The sequence below is a fragment of the Lolium perenne genome, chromosome 4 (assembly GCF_019359855.2).
Source record: "Lolium perenne isolate Kyuss_39 chromosome 4, Kyuss_2.0, whole genome shotgun sequence".
Classification (NCBI taxonomy): domain Eukaryota; kingdom Viridiplantae; phylum Streptophyta; class Magnoliopsida; order Poales; family Poaceae; genus Lolium; species Lolium perenne.
Genome location: NC_067247.2, coordinates 360,941,716 through 360,958,462, shown reverse-complemented (window position 1 = coordinate 360,958,462; position 16,747 = coordinate 360,941,716).

Sequence of the window (16,747 nt, the reverse complement as noted above, 5' to 3'; positions counted from 1 at the left end):
GGCGCCTTGCATGATCTAAACTCTTCTACTGTCGCTTTTCTATTGCTTGCCTGCAAGTTCTTGTTTAATCTTGGGGGAACCTGTTTGTGCTAACGACGCGCCGTTACGTTTTTGCAGATGAGATGAGTAATCATGAAGTGTAATGGCCGTCTCTCCAACCCCAAGTAGCACATGTAGCGTACTTCATCACCGGATCTATCAACCTCAGGAAGATCTGTTGTGACTCCCACAGAGTGCTTCTCCTAATGTAAGTCCCTTGTTTTAGCGCCATGTTCGGGTTCGTATGCTTGTTTGTCTGAAGCTCTTTTAGTTCATTCCTAGCTATGACCGTAACACGTTGCTATTTTCTACTTCATTGCTAACTTTAAGCGATTGAACATTTTGGTTTGCATTCCCTGCTCTGTAGATGTAGCCATCATAACTTCTATCTTGCTCAGTCGTTGTTACAAAAATTATAGGTATTATAGTAACATCCTGCTATTATTTAGTTCATGGCCAATTTTAAGTAATTGCACATGTTGGTTCGCATTCCCTGCTCTATAGCTTTTGGCATCGTAACTTCTATATTTGGTTTACATTCCCTGCTCTTGTAGATCTAGCCATCATAACTTTATCTTGCTCGATCGTTGTTACAAAAATTATGGCCTGCTACTATGTTGTTTGTGCCAATTTTTTACTCCATGAACATGTTGGCTTGCATTCCCTGTACTACGAGGTGATGCCATTGTTTTGTATCTAGTTCATTGTAAGCTAACAAAGTAAGGACTTAGTTTGGCATGCTATCACTCGCTATCTAGCCCGTAGTACAAATAAACTTGTCATACTACTAGATAATAATTTTGCGTGCCATCTTGTTCTTCAAAAGCTGCATTATTGACTTGTTTCTCGACTTGGCATGACGCTCACATATGGAAAGCTGAACATATTGGTTTGCATTCCCTCTTATACAAGTTCACGTGTGATCCCACTATATTCTCAGATCTGGTCCATCCTAAGCTCCAGCATTAACTATCCTCTATGTGTTGCTCATTACAAGTTTATATCCCGAAACATCTTGATTTGCATCCCCTTCACTATAAGTTCAGGAGTATTATTTAGTTCACGGCCAAAATGAAGTAATTGCACTTGGCACATGTTGGTTCACATTCCCTCCTCTTTAGCTTTTGCCATCGTAACTTCTATTTTTGGTTTACATTCCCTGCTTTGTAGATGTAGCCATCATAACTTCATCTTGCTCAGTCGTTGTTACAAAATTTATAGCCTGCTACTATGTTGTTCATGCCAATTTTGTACTCCCGAACATGTTGGTTTGCATGGGACTCGGCAAGAGTAAGTCTCTTTGTTTCATTCTAACATGCTCTGTTATATTGGTCACATTGGTATGCGGCATGCACTCTTTGTTTGCTTATTGTGCGCATTACAATGATCTTGTTATAACGACGAAATGATGAGTTCCAAATTCTTTGGCAAACAATATTGCAGTGTCTTTGCGTTTCCATTGTTGCTGTCTTAACTTGTAATGTCTTTGTTTCAGATATAGGTGCTGCATGGACAACTTAAAAGATTGCCGGATCGCTTCATTGTATTGCTAGGTTTAATTACCATTCAATTTCTCTGGGTTCTGTAATATTTTTTCAAAGCCTTGCAGCTGATGTAATATTTAGTTAGTTTTTATAGTTCTTTCGCGCATTTTTCTTTGGTGCTTGTGGTAAGTGAGGCTATCCGACGTAAATCAATGTTGCGTAAATATTCTCGATATCTAAATCACGAATTCCTATCCCTTAGACGGCCCAATTAAGCGAAATCACATACGTGCCGGCCCGCAAAATCCTAAAGCGCCTTTTAGGCCGGCATATAAACAGCAACTAAACGGGCTGGCCCACTTACTTATTGGGCCAGCCCACTTGATTTACTGTGGACCCCACACTTTTATTGGGCCGACCCACTTGCTTTAAGGTGGACCCCACCCCTCTTGGCCGGCCCACTAACTAGTTGGGCCAGCCCAATTGCTTTGTGGTGGTCCCCACATACTAAACGGGCCGGCCCTTTAAGACGAACGTGGGACCCACTGTGTTTTGGCCGACCCACTAGCGTGTTGGGCCGGCCCACTTGCTATATGGTGGACCCCACATACTAAATGGGCCAGCCCTTTAACAGAAAGTGGGACCCACCTGTGTTTTTGGCCGCCCACTAGCATGTTGGGCGGCCCACTTACTATACGGTGGACCCCACATACTAAATGGGCCGGCCCTTTAACAGAAAGTGGGACCCACCGGTGTTTTGGCCCGACCACTATCTTCTTGGGCCGGCCACTTGCTATATGGTGGACCCAACATAATAAATGGGCCAGCCCTTTAACTTGAAAGTGGGACCCACCTGTGTTTTTGGCCCGGCCCACTATCTTGTTGGGCCGGCCCACTTGCTATATGGTGGACCCCACATACTAAATGGGCCGGCCCTTTAACAGGAAAGTGGGACCCACCGGTGCTTTTGGCCCGGCCCACTGGCTTGTTGGGCCAGCCCATTTGATCAAATGTGGACCCCACGCACTAAATGCGCCGGCCCGATAGCAGGAAAGTGGGACCCACATGCTAATTGGGCCGGCCCAATAACTTCTTGGGCCGGCCCAGTTGCTTTAATGTGGACCCCACTTTATAAATGGGCCGGCCCGATACCAGTAAAGTGGGTCCCACATGTCTTGTGGGCCGGCCCTTTTGCCTGTTGACCGGTCAATCGAGTGCATTCGGCCCGGCCCACATGCTTAGTGGGCCGGCCCATTAAAGTTTTGACCAGTCAACCTTAGAGGTTAGGCCCGGCCCACGTAACTAATGGACCAGCCCAGCTATATAGTTGACCGGTCAAACTAAGTCAGCTGGCCCGGCCCGCAAACTTAATGGGTCGGCCCGCTTAAGACGTGGCAGGCCTCGTGTGGGCCTACCATCTACCACGGGGTTTCACGGTTAACGCCGTTAATCGCGCTAACGGCGTCTGCCACGTGTCAGTTTGCAGGACGTCAGCAGTCAACGGGCTCCCGGAAACACTTGGGCAACTGTCCGATTTTCCGTGGCGGAAGGGCGCCCAAGCGCGACGGACCGAAAAAATCGTCGTAGGACTTTGCCTGACGCAGTTTCCACAACAGAACCCATATCGTCGGGTTAGGCCCATAGGCGACGAAAAATACCCCTTAGCGGACGATTTTGAGACGTTGTCTATCAGAACTTTTCTTGTAGTGACTTCAGTGAGCACAAGTCACGTGCAATAGGTACGCAAACTCCCAGCCATCTTCTTTGTCAAGAGAAGACGCATCAGGATGCGTATTGGAAGTCTGTGGGTCCTTCTGGATCCTTCGGTTGTCCCTCTCACAAAAAAAAACAAATCTCTCTCATTCTCAGCCTCGCTCGACACGCTCGCTCGCTCGCTCGCACCTCCTGCTCACTGACAAACCCTGCACAAAAGTCAACATCATCACCCGAAAAAGGGGAGACACCATAATTCTCTCCCTTCTTCTCTCCTTCCGAGTGATCCCTCTTCCTCCGAGTTTCACTCGACGGGCAAACACACATGTGCTGCATAGTAGAAAAATCGACCTACGAATCTATAATTAAATAGGTTAAACTAGGGTTTTTTCCCAGTACTACAGATCAAGGTTCAAAAAATCCAACTACGGGGTTCGAACAACCCCATTTCTAATCCAAGATTTTTTTCGACCTCATCCAATGGCCTCAAACTATAGGCCGGGTTAGCATCTAGTGCAGTATGTGTGAGAATGTATGCACTATGTGTGCTATAACTTGTGTGTCTTTGAAATTTGAACCAAATTTGAATAAGTTTGAAATATTTGAAATGGGGCTTTTGGCTTAAACGTTTGAAACCCAAAACGACTTCTCCTCATGCTAGACTTCATAAGACCGAGTTTAGGGTTAGGGGGTAGATACATGATTTGTCTGGTTTGAATATGTCTAAACCTTGTTTATCAACTTGAATGCTTACTATATGACATAAGAAGACCATGTGCTTTTGTTTTTCATTTTTCTATTTTTTTTTTAGAATTTTATGCACATTTGATTCTGGTCAAATCCTAGGTTCAACCAAGATTTAAACAAGTTTCAAGCATGAAAATGAAAACGTAAGCCAAGATCCTTCTTAATTAGTCACTCTAAAATATATGAAGCTTTTGGGACGTACTTGAAATTTCCATGTTTGAAACCCAAAACCAATTCTCTTCATGATTGACTTCATAAGACAGAGTTTAGGGTTAGGGGTAGATATACACATGATTTTTCTGGTTTGAATATGTCTAGACCTTGTTTATCAACTTGAGTGTTTACTATATGACATAATTAAGAAGGCTATGTGCTTTGGTTTTTCATTCTTTAGATTTTTTGTCTGAATTTTTATGCCCACTTGAATCTTGGTCAAATCCTAGGTTTGACCAAGATTTAAATAAGTTTAAAACATGGAAATGAAAAGGTAAGCATCGATCCTTCTTAGTCGCTCTAAAATGAAGCTGAATTTTGGGAGGTTTTTGAAATTTCCATGTTTGAAACCCAAAACCACTTCTCTTCATGCTTGACTTCATAAGACGAAGTTTAGGGTCGATAGGGGGTAGATACATGATTTGTCTTGTTTGAATATGTCTAGACCTTGTTTATCAACTTGAATGCTTACTATATGACATAAGAGGACTATGTGCATTGGTATTTCATTTTTTGATTTTTATGCCCATTTGAGAATCTTGGTAAAATCCTAGGTTTGTTGAGCAAGATTTAAACAAGTTTAACATGTGAAAATGATAAGGTAATTAAGTCTGGATCTTTCTCTTAGTAACTCTAAAATGAAGCTTTTGGGAGGTTCTTGAATTTACCATGTTTGAAACCCAAAACCACCGTACTGTTCATGCTTGACTTCATAAGACAGAGTTTAGGGTTAGGGGTAGATACATGATTTTTCTGGTTTGAATATGTCTAGACCATGTTTATCAATTTGAATGCTTACTATATGACATAAGAAGGCTATGTGCTTTGGTTTTTCATTCTTTCGATTTTTTCTGAAATTTTATGGCCATTTGAATCTTGGTCAAATCCTAGGTTCGACCAAGATTTAAACAAGTTTAAAACATGACAATGAAAAGGTAATTAATCATGGATCCTTCTTAATTAACCAGCCAGTCTAATTAAAATGAAGCTTTTTGGGAGGTTTTTGAAATTTCCATGTTTGAAACCCAAAACCACACTTCTCTGCTTCATGCTTGACTTCATATATAATTAAGACAAAGTTTAGGGTTAGGGGTACATGATTTGTCTGGTTTGAATATGTCTAGACCTTGTTTATGAACTTGAATGCTTACTATATGACATAAGAAGACTATGTGCTTTGGTTTTTTATTTTGTTTATTTTTTATTTTATGCCCATTTGAATATTGGTCAAATCCTAGGTTTGACCAAGATTTAAACAAGTTTAAAACATGAAAATGAAAAGGAAAGCCTGGATCCTTCTTAACTAGTCACTCTAAAATGAAGCTTTAATTTTGGGAGGTTTTTGAAATTTCCATGTTTGAAACCAAAAACCACTTCTCTTCATGCTTGACTTCATAAGACAGAGTTTATGATTTTAGAGGGGTAGATACATGATTTGTCTTATTTGAATATGTCTAGCTAGACCTTGTTTATCAACTTTTGAATGCTTACTATATATATGTATGTGACATAAGAAAACTATGTGCTTTGGTTTTTCATTTTTCTGATTTTTTTTGGAATTTTGATGCACATTTGAATCTTGGTCAAATCCTAGGTTTGACCAAGATTTAAACAAGTATAGAACATGAAAATGAAAAGGGAAGCCTGTATCCTTCTTAATTAGTCACCCTAAAATGAAGTTTTTGGGAGGTTTTTGAAATTTCCATGTTTGAAACCCAAAACCACTTATCTTCATGCTTGACTTCGTCATAAGACAGAGTTTAGGGGTTAGGGGGTAGATACATGATTTGTCTAGCTAGTTTGAATATGTCCAGACCTTGTTTATCAACTTTAATGCTTACTATATGACATATAAGAAGACTATGTGCGCTTTGGTTTTTCATTTTTCTATTTTTTTATTTTATGCCCATTTGAATCTTGGTTAAATCCTATATTGACTTCATAAGACAGAGTTTAGGGTTAGGGGTAGATATACACATGATTTTTCTGGTTTGAATATGTCTAGACCTTGTTTATCAACTTGAGTGTTTACTATATGACATAATTAAGAGGGCTATGTGCTTTGGTTTTTCATTCTTTAGATTTTTTGTCTGAATTTTTATGCCCATTTGAATCTTGGTCAAATCCTAGGTTTGACCAAGATTTAAATAAGTTTAAAACATGGAAATGAAAAGGTAAGCATCGATCCTTCTTAGTCGCTCTAAAATGAAGCTGAATTTTGGGAGGTTTTTGAAATTTCCATGTTTGAAACCCAAAATCACTTCTCTTCATGCTTGACTTCATAAGACGAAGTTTAGGGTCGATAGGGGGTAGATACATGATTTGTCTGGTTTGGATATATCTAGACCTTGTTTATCAACTTGAATGCTTACGATATGACATAAGAACACTATGTGCTTTTATTTTTTATTTTTTTGTGCCCATTTGAATCTTGGTCAAATCCTAGGTTTGACCAAGATTTAAACAAGTATAGAACATGAAAATGAAAAGGGAAGCCTGTATCCTTCTTAGTCACCCTAAAATGAAGTTTTGGGAGGTTTTTGAAATTTCCATGTTTGAAACCCAAAACCACTTCTCTTCATGCTTGACTTCTTAAGACATAGTTTAGGGGTTAGCGGGTAGATACATGATTTGTATGGTTTGAATATGTCTAGACCTTGTTTATCAACTTTAATGCTTACTATATGACATAAGAAGACTATGTGCTTTGGTTTTTCATTTTTCTGTTTTTTTTTTTGAATTTTCTGCCAATTTTGTTTGACCAAGATTTAGACAAGTTTTACACGTCAAAACGAATAAGTAAGCCTGGATCCTTCTTAGTCACTCCAAAATGTACCAATTGATAGGTGCGTTAACTTTGCTTCATGGAAAAAATAATGTCATGTAAATGAGTTAACTTGGATTTCCTACCCTTGAATCCATAGGAAACTTTGTTCTAATGCACTATAATAATCAACCGAGCTTTTACACCAGCAGGTCTGTCACTTACGTGTGGTGCCCATGCGTGAGGTCCCACACTTCAGTGAGCACAAGTCACGTGCAATAGGTACGCAAACTCCCAGCCATTTTCTTTGTCAAGAGAAGACGCATCAGGATGCGTATTGGAAGTCTGTGGGTCCTTCTGGATCCTTCGGTTGTCCCTCTCACAAAAAAAAACAAATCTCTCTCATTCTCGGCCTCGCTCGACTCGCTCGCTCGCTCGCTCGCACCTCCTGCTCACTGACAAACCCCGCACAAAAGTCAACATCATCACCCGAAAAAGGGGAGACACATAATTCTCTCCCTTCTTCTCTCCTTCCGAGTGATCCCTCTTCCTACGAGTTTCACTCGACGGGCAAACACACATGTGCTGCATAGTAGAAAAATCGACCTACGAATCTATAATTAAATAGGTTAAACTAGGGTTTTGCCCAGTACTACAGATCAAGGTTCAAAAAATCCAACTACGGGGTTCGAACAACCCCATTTCTAATCCTAGATTTTTTTCGACCTCATCCAATGGCCTCAAACTATAGGCCGGGTTAGCATCTAGTGCAGTATGTGTGAGAATGTATGCACTATGTGTGCTATAACTTGTGTGTCTTTGAAATTTGAACCAAATTTGAATAAGTTTGAAATATTTGAAATGGGGCTTTTGGCTTAAACGTTTGAAACCCAAAACGACTTCTCCTCATGCTAGACTTCATAAGACCGAGTTTAGCGTTAGGGGGTAGATACATGATTTGTCTGGTTTGAATATGTCTAAACCTTGTTTATCAACTTGAATGCTTACTATATGACATAAGAAGACCATGTGCTTTTGTTTTTCATTTTTCTATTTTTTTAAAGAATTTTATGCACATTTGATTCTGGTCAAATCCTAGGTTCAACCAAGATTTAAACAAGTTTCAAGCATGAAAATGAAAACGTAAGCCAAGATCCTTCTTAATTAGCCACTCTAAAATATATGAAGCTTTTGGGACGTACTTGAAATTTCCATGTTTGAAACCCAAAACCAATTCTCTTCATGATTGACTTCATAAGACAGAGTTTAGGGTTAGGGGTAGATATACACATGATTTTTCTGGTTTGAATATGTCTAGACCTTGTTTATCAACTTGAGTGTTTACTATATGACATAATTAAGAAGGCTATGTGCTTTGGTTTTTCATTCTTTAGATTTTTTGTCTGAATTTTTATGCCCATTTGAATCTTGGTCAAATCCTAGGTTTGACCAAGATTTAAATAAGTTTAAAACATGGAAATGAAAAGGTAAGCATCGATCCTTCTTAGTCGCTCTAAAATGAAGCTGAATTTTGGGAGGTTTTTGAAATTTCCATGTTTGAAACCCAAAACCACTTCTCTTCATGCTTGACTTCATAAGACGAAGTTTAGGGTCGATAGGGGGTAGATACATGATTTGTCTTGTTTGAATATGTCTAGACCTTGTTTATCAACTTGAATGCTTACTATATGACATAAGAGGACTATGTGCATTGGTATTTCATTTTTTGATTTTTATGCCCATTTGAGAATCTTGGTAAAATCCTAGGTTTGTTGAGCAAGATTTAAACAAGTTTAACATGTGAAAATGATAAGGTAATTAAGTCTGGATCTTTCTCTTAGTAACTCTAAAATGAAGCTTTTGGGAGGTTCTTGAATTTACCATGTTTGAAACCCAAAACCACCGTACTTCTGTTCATGCTTGACTTCATAAGACAGAGTTTAGGGTTAGGGGTAGATACATGATTTTTCTGGTTTGAATATGTCTAGACCATGTTTATCAATTTGAATGCTTACTATATGACATAAGAAGGCTATGTGCTTTGGTTTTTCATTCTTTCGATTTTTTCTGAAATTTTATGGCCATTTGAATCTTGGTCAAATCCTAGGTTCGACCAAGATTTAAACAAGTTTAAAACATGACAATGAAAAGGTAATTAATCATGGATCCTTCTTAATTAACCAGCCAGTCTAATTAAAATGAAGCTTTTTGGGAGGTTTTTGAAATTTCCATGTTTGAAACCCAAAACCACACTTCTCTGCTTCATGCTTGACTTCATATATAATTAAGACAAAGTTTAGGGTTAGGGGGTACATGATTTGTCTGGTTTGAATATGTCTAGACCTTGTTTATGAACTTGAATGCTTACTATATGACATAAGAAGACTATGTGCTTTGGTTTTTTATTTTATTTATTTTTTATTTTATGCCCATTTGAATATTGGTCAAATCCTAGGTTTGACCAAGATTTAAACAAGTTTAAAACATGAAAATGAAAAGGTAAGCCTGGATCCTTCTTAACTAGTCACTCTAAAATGAAGCTTTAATTTTGGGAGGTTTTTGAAATTTCCATGTTTGAAACCAAAAACCACTTCTCTTCATGCTTGACTTCATAAGACAGAGTTTATGGTTTTAGAGGGGTAGATACATGATTTGTCTTATTTGAATATGTCTAGCTAGACCTTGTTTATAAACTTTTGAATGCTTACTATATATATGTATGTGACATAAGAAAACTATGTGCTTTGGTTTTTCATTTTTCTGATTTTTTTTGGAATTTTGATGCACATTTGAATCTTGGTAAAATCCTAGGTTTGATCAAGATTTAAACAAGTATAGAACATGAAAATGAAAAGGGAAGCCTGTATCCTTCTTAATTAGTCACCCTAAAATGAAGTTTTTGGGAGGTTTTTGAAATTTCCATGTTTGAAACCCAAAACCACTTATCTTCATGCTTGACTTCGTCATAAGACAGAGTTTAGGGGTTAGGGGGTAGATACATGATTTGTCTAGCTAGTTTGAATATGTTCAGACCTTGTTTATCAACTTTAATGCTTACTATATGACATATAAGAAGACTATGTGCGCTTTGGTTTTTCATTTTTCTGTTTTTTTATTTTATGCCCATTTGAATCTTGGTTAAATCCTAGATTGACTTCATAAGACAGAGTTTAGGGTTAGGGGTAGATATACACATGATTTTTCTGGTTTAAATATGTCTAGACCTTGTTTATCAACTTGAGTGTTTACTATATGACATAATTAAGAAGGCTATGTGCTTTGGTTTTTCATTCTTTAGATTTTTTGTCTGAATTTTTATGCCCATTTGAATCTTGGTCAAATCCTAGGTTTGACCAAGATTTAAATAAGTTTAAAACATGGAAATGAAAAGGTAAGCATCGATCCTTCTTAGTCGCTCTAAAATGAAGCTGAATTTTGGGAGGTTTTTGAAATTTCCATGTTTGAAACCCAAAACCACTTCTCTTCATGCTTGACTTCATAAGACGAAGTTTAGCGTCGATAGGGGGTAGATACATAATTTGTCTGGTTTGGATATATCTAGACCTTGTTTATCAACTTGAATGCTTACGATATGACATAAGAACACTATGTGCTTTTATTTTTTTATTTTTTTGTGCCCATTTGAATCTTGGTCAAATCCTAGGTTTGACCAAGATTTAAACAAGTATAGAACATGAAAATGAAAAGGGAAGCGTGTATCCTTCTTAGTCACCCTAAAATGAAGTTTTGGGAGGTTTTTGAAATTTCCATGTTTGAAACCCAAAACCACTTCTCTTCATGCTTGACTTCTTAAGACATAGTTTAGGGGTTAGCGGGTAGATACATGATTTGTATGGTTTGAATATGTCTAGACCTTGTTTATCAACTTTAATGCTTACTATATGACATAAGAAGACTATGTGCTTTGGTTTTTCATTTTTCTGTTTTTTTTTTGAATTTTCTGCCAATTTTGTTTGACCAAGATTTAGACAAGTTTTACATGTGAAAACGAATAAGTAAGCCTGGATCCTTCTTAGTCACTCCAAAATGTACCAATTGATAGGTGCGTTAACTTTGCTTCATGGAAAAAATAATGTCATGTAAATGAGTTAACTTGGATTTCCTACCCTTGAAACCATAGGAAACTTTGTTCTAATGCACTATAATAATCAACCGAGCTTTTACACCAGCAGGTCTGTCACTTACGTGTGGTGCCCATGCGTGAGGTCCCACACTTCAGTGAGCACAAGTCACGTGCAATAGGTACGCAAACTCCCAGCCATTTTCTTTGTCAAGAGAAGACGCATCAGGATGCGTATTGGAAGTCTGTGGGTCCTTCTGGATCCTTCGGTTGTCCCTCTCACAAAAAAAAAAATCTCTCTCATTCTCGGCCTCGCTCGACTCGCTCGCTCGCTCGCTCGCTCGCACCTCCTGCTCACTGACAAACCCTGCACAAAAGTCAACATCATCACCCGAAAAAGGGGAGACACCATAATTCTCTCCCTTCTTCTCTCCTTCCGAGTGATCCCTCTTCCTCCGAGTTTCACTCGACGGGCAAACACACATGTGCTGCATAGTAGAAAAATCGACCTAGTAATCTATAATTAAATAGGTTAAACTAGGGTTTTGCCCAGTACTACAGTTCAAAAAATCCAACTACGGGGTTCGAACAACCCCATTTCTAATCCAAGATTTTTTCGACCTCATCCAATGGCCTCAAACTATAGGCCGGGTTAGCATCTAGTGCAGTATGTGTGAGAATGTATGCACTATGTGTGCTATAACTTGTGTGTCTTTCAAATTTGAACCAAATTTGAATAAGTTTGAAATATTTGAAATGGGGCTTTTGGCTTAAACGTTTGAAACCCAAAACGACTTCTCCTCATGCTAGACTTCATAAGACCGAGTTTAGGGTTAGGGGGTAGATACATGATTTGTCTGGTTTGAATATGTCTAAACCTTGTTTATCAACTTGAATGCTTATTATATGACATAAGAAGACCATGTGCTTTTGTTTTTCATTTTTCTATTTTTTTAAGAATTTTATGCACATTTGATTCTGGTCAAATCCTAGGTTCAACCAAGATTTAAACAAGTTTCAAGCATGAAAATGAAAATGTAAGCCAAGATCCTTCTTAATTAGTCACTCTAAAATATATGAAGCTTTTGGGACGTACTTGAAATTTCCATGTTTGAAACCCAAAACCAATTCTCTTCATGATTGACTTCATAAGACAGAGTTTAGGGTTAGGGGTAGATATACACATGATTTTTCTGGTTTGAATATGTCTAGACCTTGTTTATCAACTTGAATATGCTTACTATATATATGACGTACATAAGAAGACTATGTACTTTGGTTTTTCAGTTTTCTATTTTTTTAAATTTTCTGCCCACTTGAATCTTGGTCAAATTAATCCTAGGGTTGACCATGATTTAAACAAGTCTATAACATGAAATGAAAAGGTAAGCATGGATCCTTCTTAGTCACTCTAAAATGAAGCTTTTGGGATGTGTTCTTGAAATTTCCATGTTTGAAACCCAAAACGACACTTCTTTTCATGCTTTGGTTTTTCATTCTTTTGATTTTTTTCTGAATTTTTATGCCCATTTGAATCTTGGTCAAATATATCCTAGGTTTGACCAAGATTTAAACAAGTTTAAAACATGACAATGAAAAGGTAATTAATCATGGATCCTTCTTAATTAATCAGTCAGTCTAATTAAAATGAAGCTTTTGGGAGGTTTTTCAAATTTCCATGTTTGAAACCCAAAACCACACTTCTTTTCATGCTTGACTTCATTTATAAGACACAGTGTAGGGTTAGGGGTAGATGACTTGTTTGATTTGAATGTGTCTAGACCTTCTTCATGAACTTTTGAATGCTTACTATATGACATAAGAAGATTATGTGCTTTTGTTTTTTTATTTTTTTATTTCTTATTTTATGCTCATTTGAATATTGGTCAAATCCTAGGTTTGACCAAGATTTAAACAAGATTAAAACATCAAAATGAAAGGGTAAGCCTGGATCCTTCTTATGCACTCTAAAATGTGAAGCTTTTGGGGTTTTTAAAAATGATCCTTCTTAGTCCATGTTTGAAACCCGAAACCACTTCTCTTCATGCTTGACTTCATAAGACAGAGTTTAATTAGGGGTTAGGGGTATAGATACATGATTTGTCTGGTTTGAATATGTCTATATCGACCTTGTTTAACAACTTGAATGCTTACTATATGACATAAGAAGACTATGTACTTTGGTTTTTCATTTTTTCACTTTTTAAATTTTCTACCCATTTGAATCTTGGTTAAATCCTAGGTTTGAACAAGATTTAAACAAGTTTAAAACATGAAAATAAAATGGTAAGCATGGATCCTTCTTAGTCTCCCTAAAATGAAGCTTTTTTTTTGAAATTTCCATGTTTCAAACCCAAAACCGCCACTTCTCTTTCATGCATGCTTGAGTTGCATAGGTTGAATATGTCTAGACCTTGTTTCTCAACTTTAATGCTTAGTACTATATGACATAAGAAGCTTTTGAGATGTTCTTGAAATTTCCATGTTTGAAACCCAAAACGACTTCTCTTCATGCTAGACTTCAGAAGATCGACCAAGTTTAGGGTTAGGGGGTAGAGATACATTATTTGTCTGGTTTGAATAAGTCCAAACCTTTTTTATCAACTTGAATGCTTACTATATGACATTAGAAGACTATATGCTTTTGTTTTTCCTTTTTCTGAGTTTTTTTTTGAATTTAATGCCGATTTGAATCTCTTTGTCAGATCCTAGGTTTGACAAATTAAGATTTAAACAAGTTTAAAATATGAAAATGAAAAGGTAAGCATGGATCCTTCTTAGTCACTCTAAAATGAAGCTTTTGGGAGGTTTTTGAAATTTCCATGTTTCAAACCGAAAACCACTTCTCTTCATGCTTGACTTCATAAGACAGAGTTTAGGGTTAGGGGGTAGATACATGATTTGTCTGGTTTGGATATTATTGGAGATATGCCCAAGAGGCAATAATAAATTAGTTATTGTTATATCTTAGTGTTCATGATAAATGTTTACATCCCATGCTATAATTGTATCAACCGAAACATTGGTACATGTGTGTTATGTAAACAACAAGGAGTCCCTAGTAAGCCTCTTGTATAACTAGCTTGTTGATTAATGGATGATCATGGTTTCGTGATCATGAACATTGGATGTTATTAATAACAAGGTTATGTCATTAGGTGAATGATATAATGGACACACACCCAAATGAGCGTAGCATAAGATCAAGTCATTAAGTTCAACTTGCTATAAGCTTTCGATACATAGTTACCTAGTCCTTCGACCATGAGATCATGTAAATCACTTACACCGGAAGGGTACTTTGATTACATCAAACGCCATTGCGTAAATGGGTGGTTATAAAGATGGGATTAAGTATTCGGAAAGTGTGAGTTGAGGCATATGGATCAACAGTGGGATTTGTCCATCCCAATGACGGATAGATATACTCTGGGCCCTCTCGGTGGAATGTCATCTGATTAGCTTGCAAGCATATGATTTGATCATAAGAGATGACATACCGCGGTACGAGTAAAGAGTACTTGTCAGTAACGAGGTTGAACAAGGTATGGAGATACCGATGATCAAACCTCGGATAAGTAAAATATCGTGTGACAAAGGGAATTGGCATCGTATGTAAATGGTTCTTTCGATCACTAAGTCATCGCTGAATGTGTGGGAGCCATTATGGATCTCCAGATCCCGCTATTGGTCATTGATAGGAGAGGAGTCTCGATCATGTCTGCATAGTTCACGAACCGTAGGGTGACACACTTAAGGTTCGATGTTGTTTAAGTAGATATGGAATATGAGATGGAGACCGAATGTTGTTCGGAGTCTCGGATGGGATCCAGGACATCACGAGGAGATCCGGAATGGTCCGGAGAATAAGATTCATATATGGGAAGTCATTTTCAGGGTTACCGGAAAAGTTCAGGAATTTTGGTATTGTACCGAGGGTTTCTAGAAGGTTCTGGAGGGGCCTTCATTAATTAAAGGAGGAAGCAAACTTCTCCTTTTCTTCTTGGGCTGCCATGTTACTTGGAGTAGGGGCCAAGAAAGTTTACTTCTCCCCTAAGTAATGGTGGGGCCTACCACCATTAATAGAAGGAGGAAGCAAACTTCCCCTTCTCCTCTCTTGGCCGGCCACCTACTTAGAGTAGGGGCCAAGGCAGCCACCCCTCCTAAATCCCTATAAATAGAGGGGAGGGGCAAAGGGAAAGATAGAGGTTTTTCCATACCCTTGCTGCCTCCTCTTCCCCTTCCTCTCCACCACTGCTCTGGCTTAGGCGAAGCCCTGCAGTAAATCTTCTCCACCACCACCACCACGCCGTCGTGCTGTTGGAATTCCGAGAAGGATCTACTACATCCGCTGCCCGCTGGAACGGGGAGAGGACGTCTTCATCGACACCGTACGTGTGACCGAGTACGGAGGAGCTGCCCGCTTGCAGCACTAGAAGGACTACATCTCGAACTTTAGTTCGGCAAGAGTACGACTACATCACCCACGAGATTTGATCTTGTTAACACTTTGGATCTTTGAGGGTACGTCTCTTATCTATCTCGTTGCTCAGATCTGGTAGATAAGATCTTGGTGGTATTCGTTCTTGCGGTAGAATTTTTTTTGTTTTCTATGCTACGAACCCCATCAGTGGTATCAGAGCCGTGTCTATGCATAGATCTGTTGCACGAGTAGAACACAATGTTTTTGTGGGCGTTGATGCTCTTGTTGTTTTTAGTTAGTGTACTTTGCATCTTGCGGGATGGTGGGATGAAGCGGCCCGGGCTAACTTTTCATGACCGCGTCTCATGAGACTTGCTCCACGCTAGACATGCAACTTGTATTGCATAAGTGGCTTTGCGGGTGTCTGTCTCTCCCACCATAGTGAAGATCCAATTTACTCTTTCTATTGACAACACTAGTATCACCGTTGTGGTTCATGTTCGTAGGTAGATTGGATCTTAGTCGAAAACCCTAAACCACGTAAAATATGCAAACCAAATTAGAGGCGTCTAACTTGTTTTTGCAGGGTTTGGTGATGTGATATGGCCATGATGTGATGATGATTATATTTGATGTATGAGATGTTCATTATTGTATTATGGCAACCGGCAGGAGCCTAATGGTTGTCTTTAAATTTGTTAAGACCTGCGTGTCTATTCATCATGTAATAGCTTTATTTCAAGTAGTTGTTATAGTAGCTATAAGTGATGGACAACCATGAAGCGGCGCCATGGACCTTGGTGCAATGCTGGTGATGATGGAGATCATGCTCATGTGCTTTGGAGATGGAGATCAAAAGCACAAGAAGAAAGGCCATATCATATCACATATTATGTATTGCATGTGATGTTAATCCTTTATGCATCTTATCTTGCTTAGATCGCGACGGTAGCATTATAAGATGATCCCTCACATTAATATCAAGATAATAAAGTGTTCTCCCCTCGTATGCACCGTTGCTACAGTTCGTCGTTTTGAAGCATCTCGTGATGATCGGATGTGATAGATTCTACGTTCACATACAACGGGTGTAAGCCATGTTTGCACACGCGGAATACTTGGGTTTGCTTGGCGAGCCTAGCATGTACAGACATGGCCTCGGAACACAGGAAACCGAAAGGTTGAACACGAGTCATATGGATGATATGATCAACATGTTGATGTTCACCATTGAAGCTACATCATCTCACGTGATGATCGGTTGTGGTGTAGTGGATATGGAT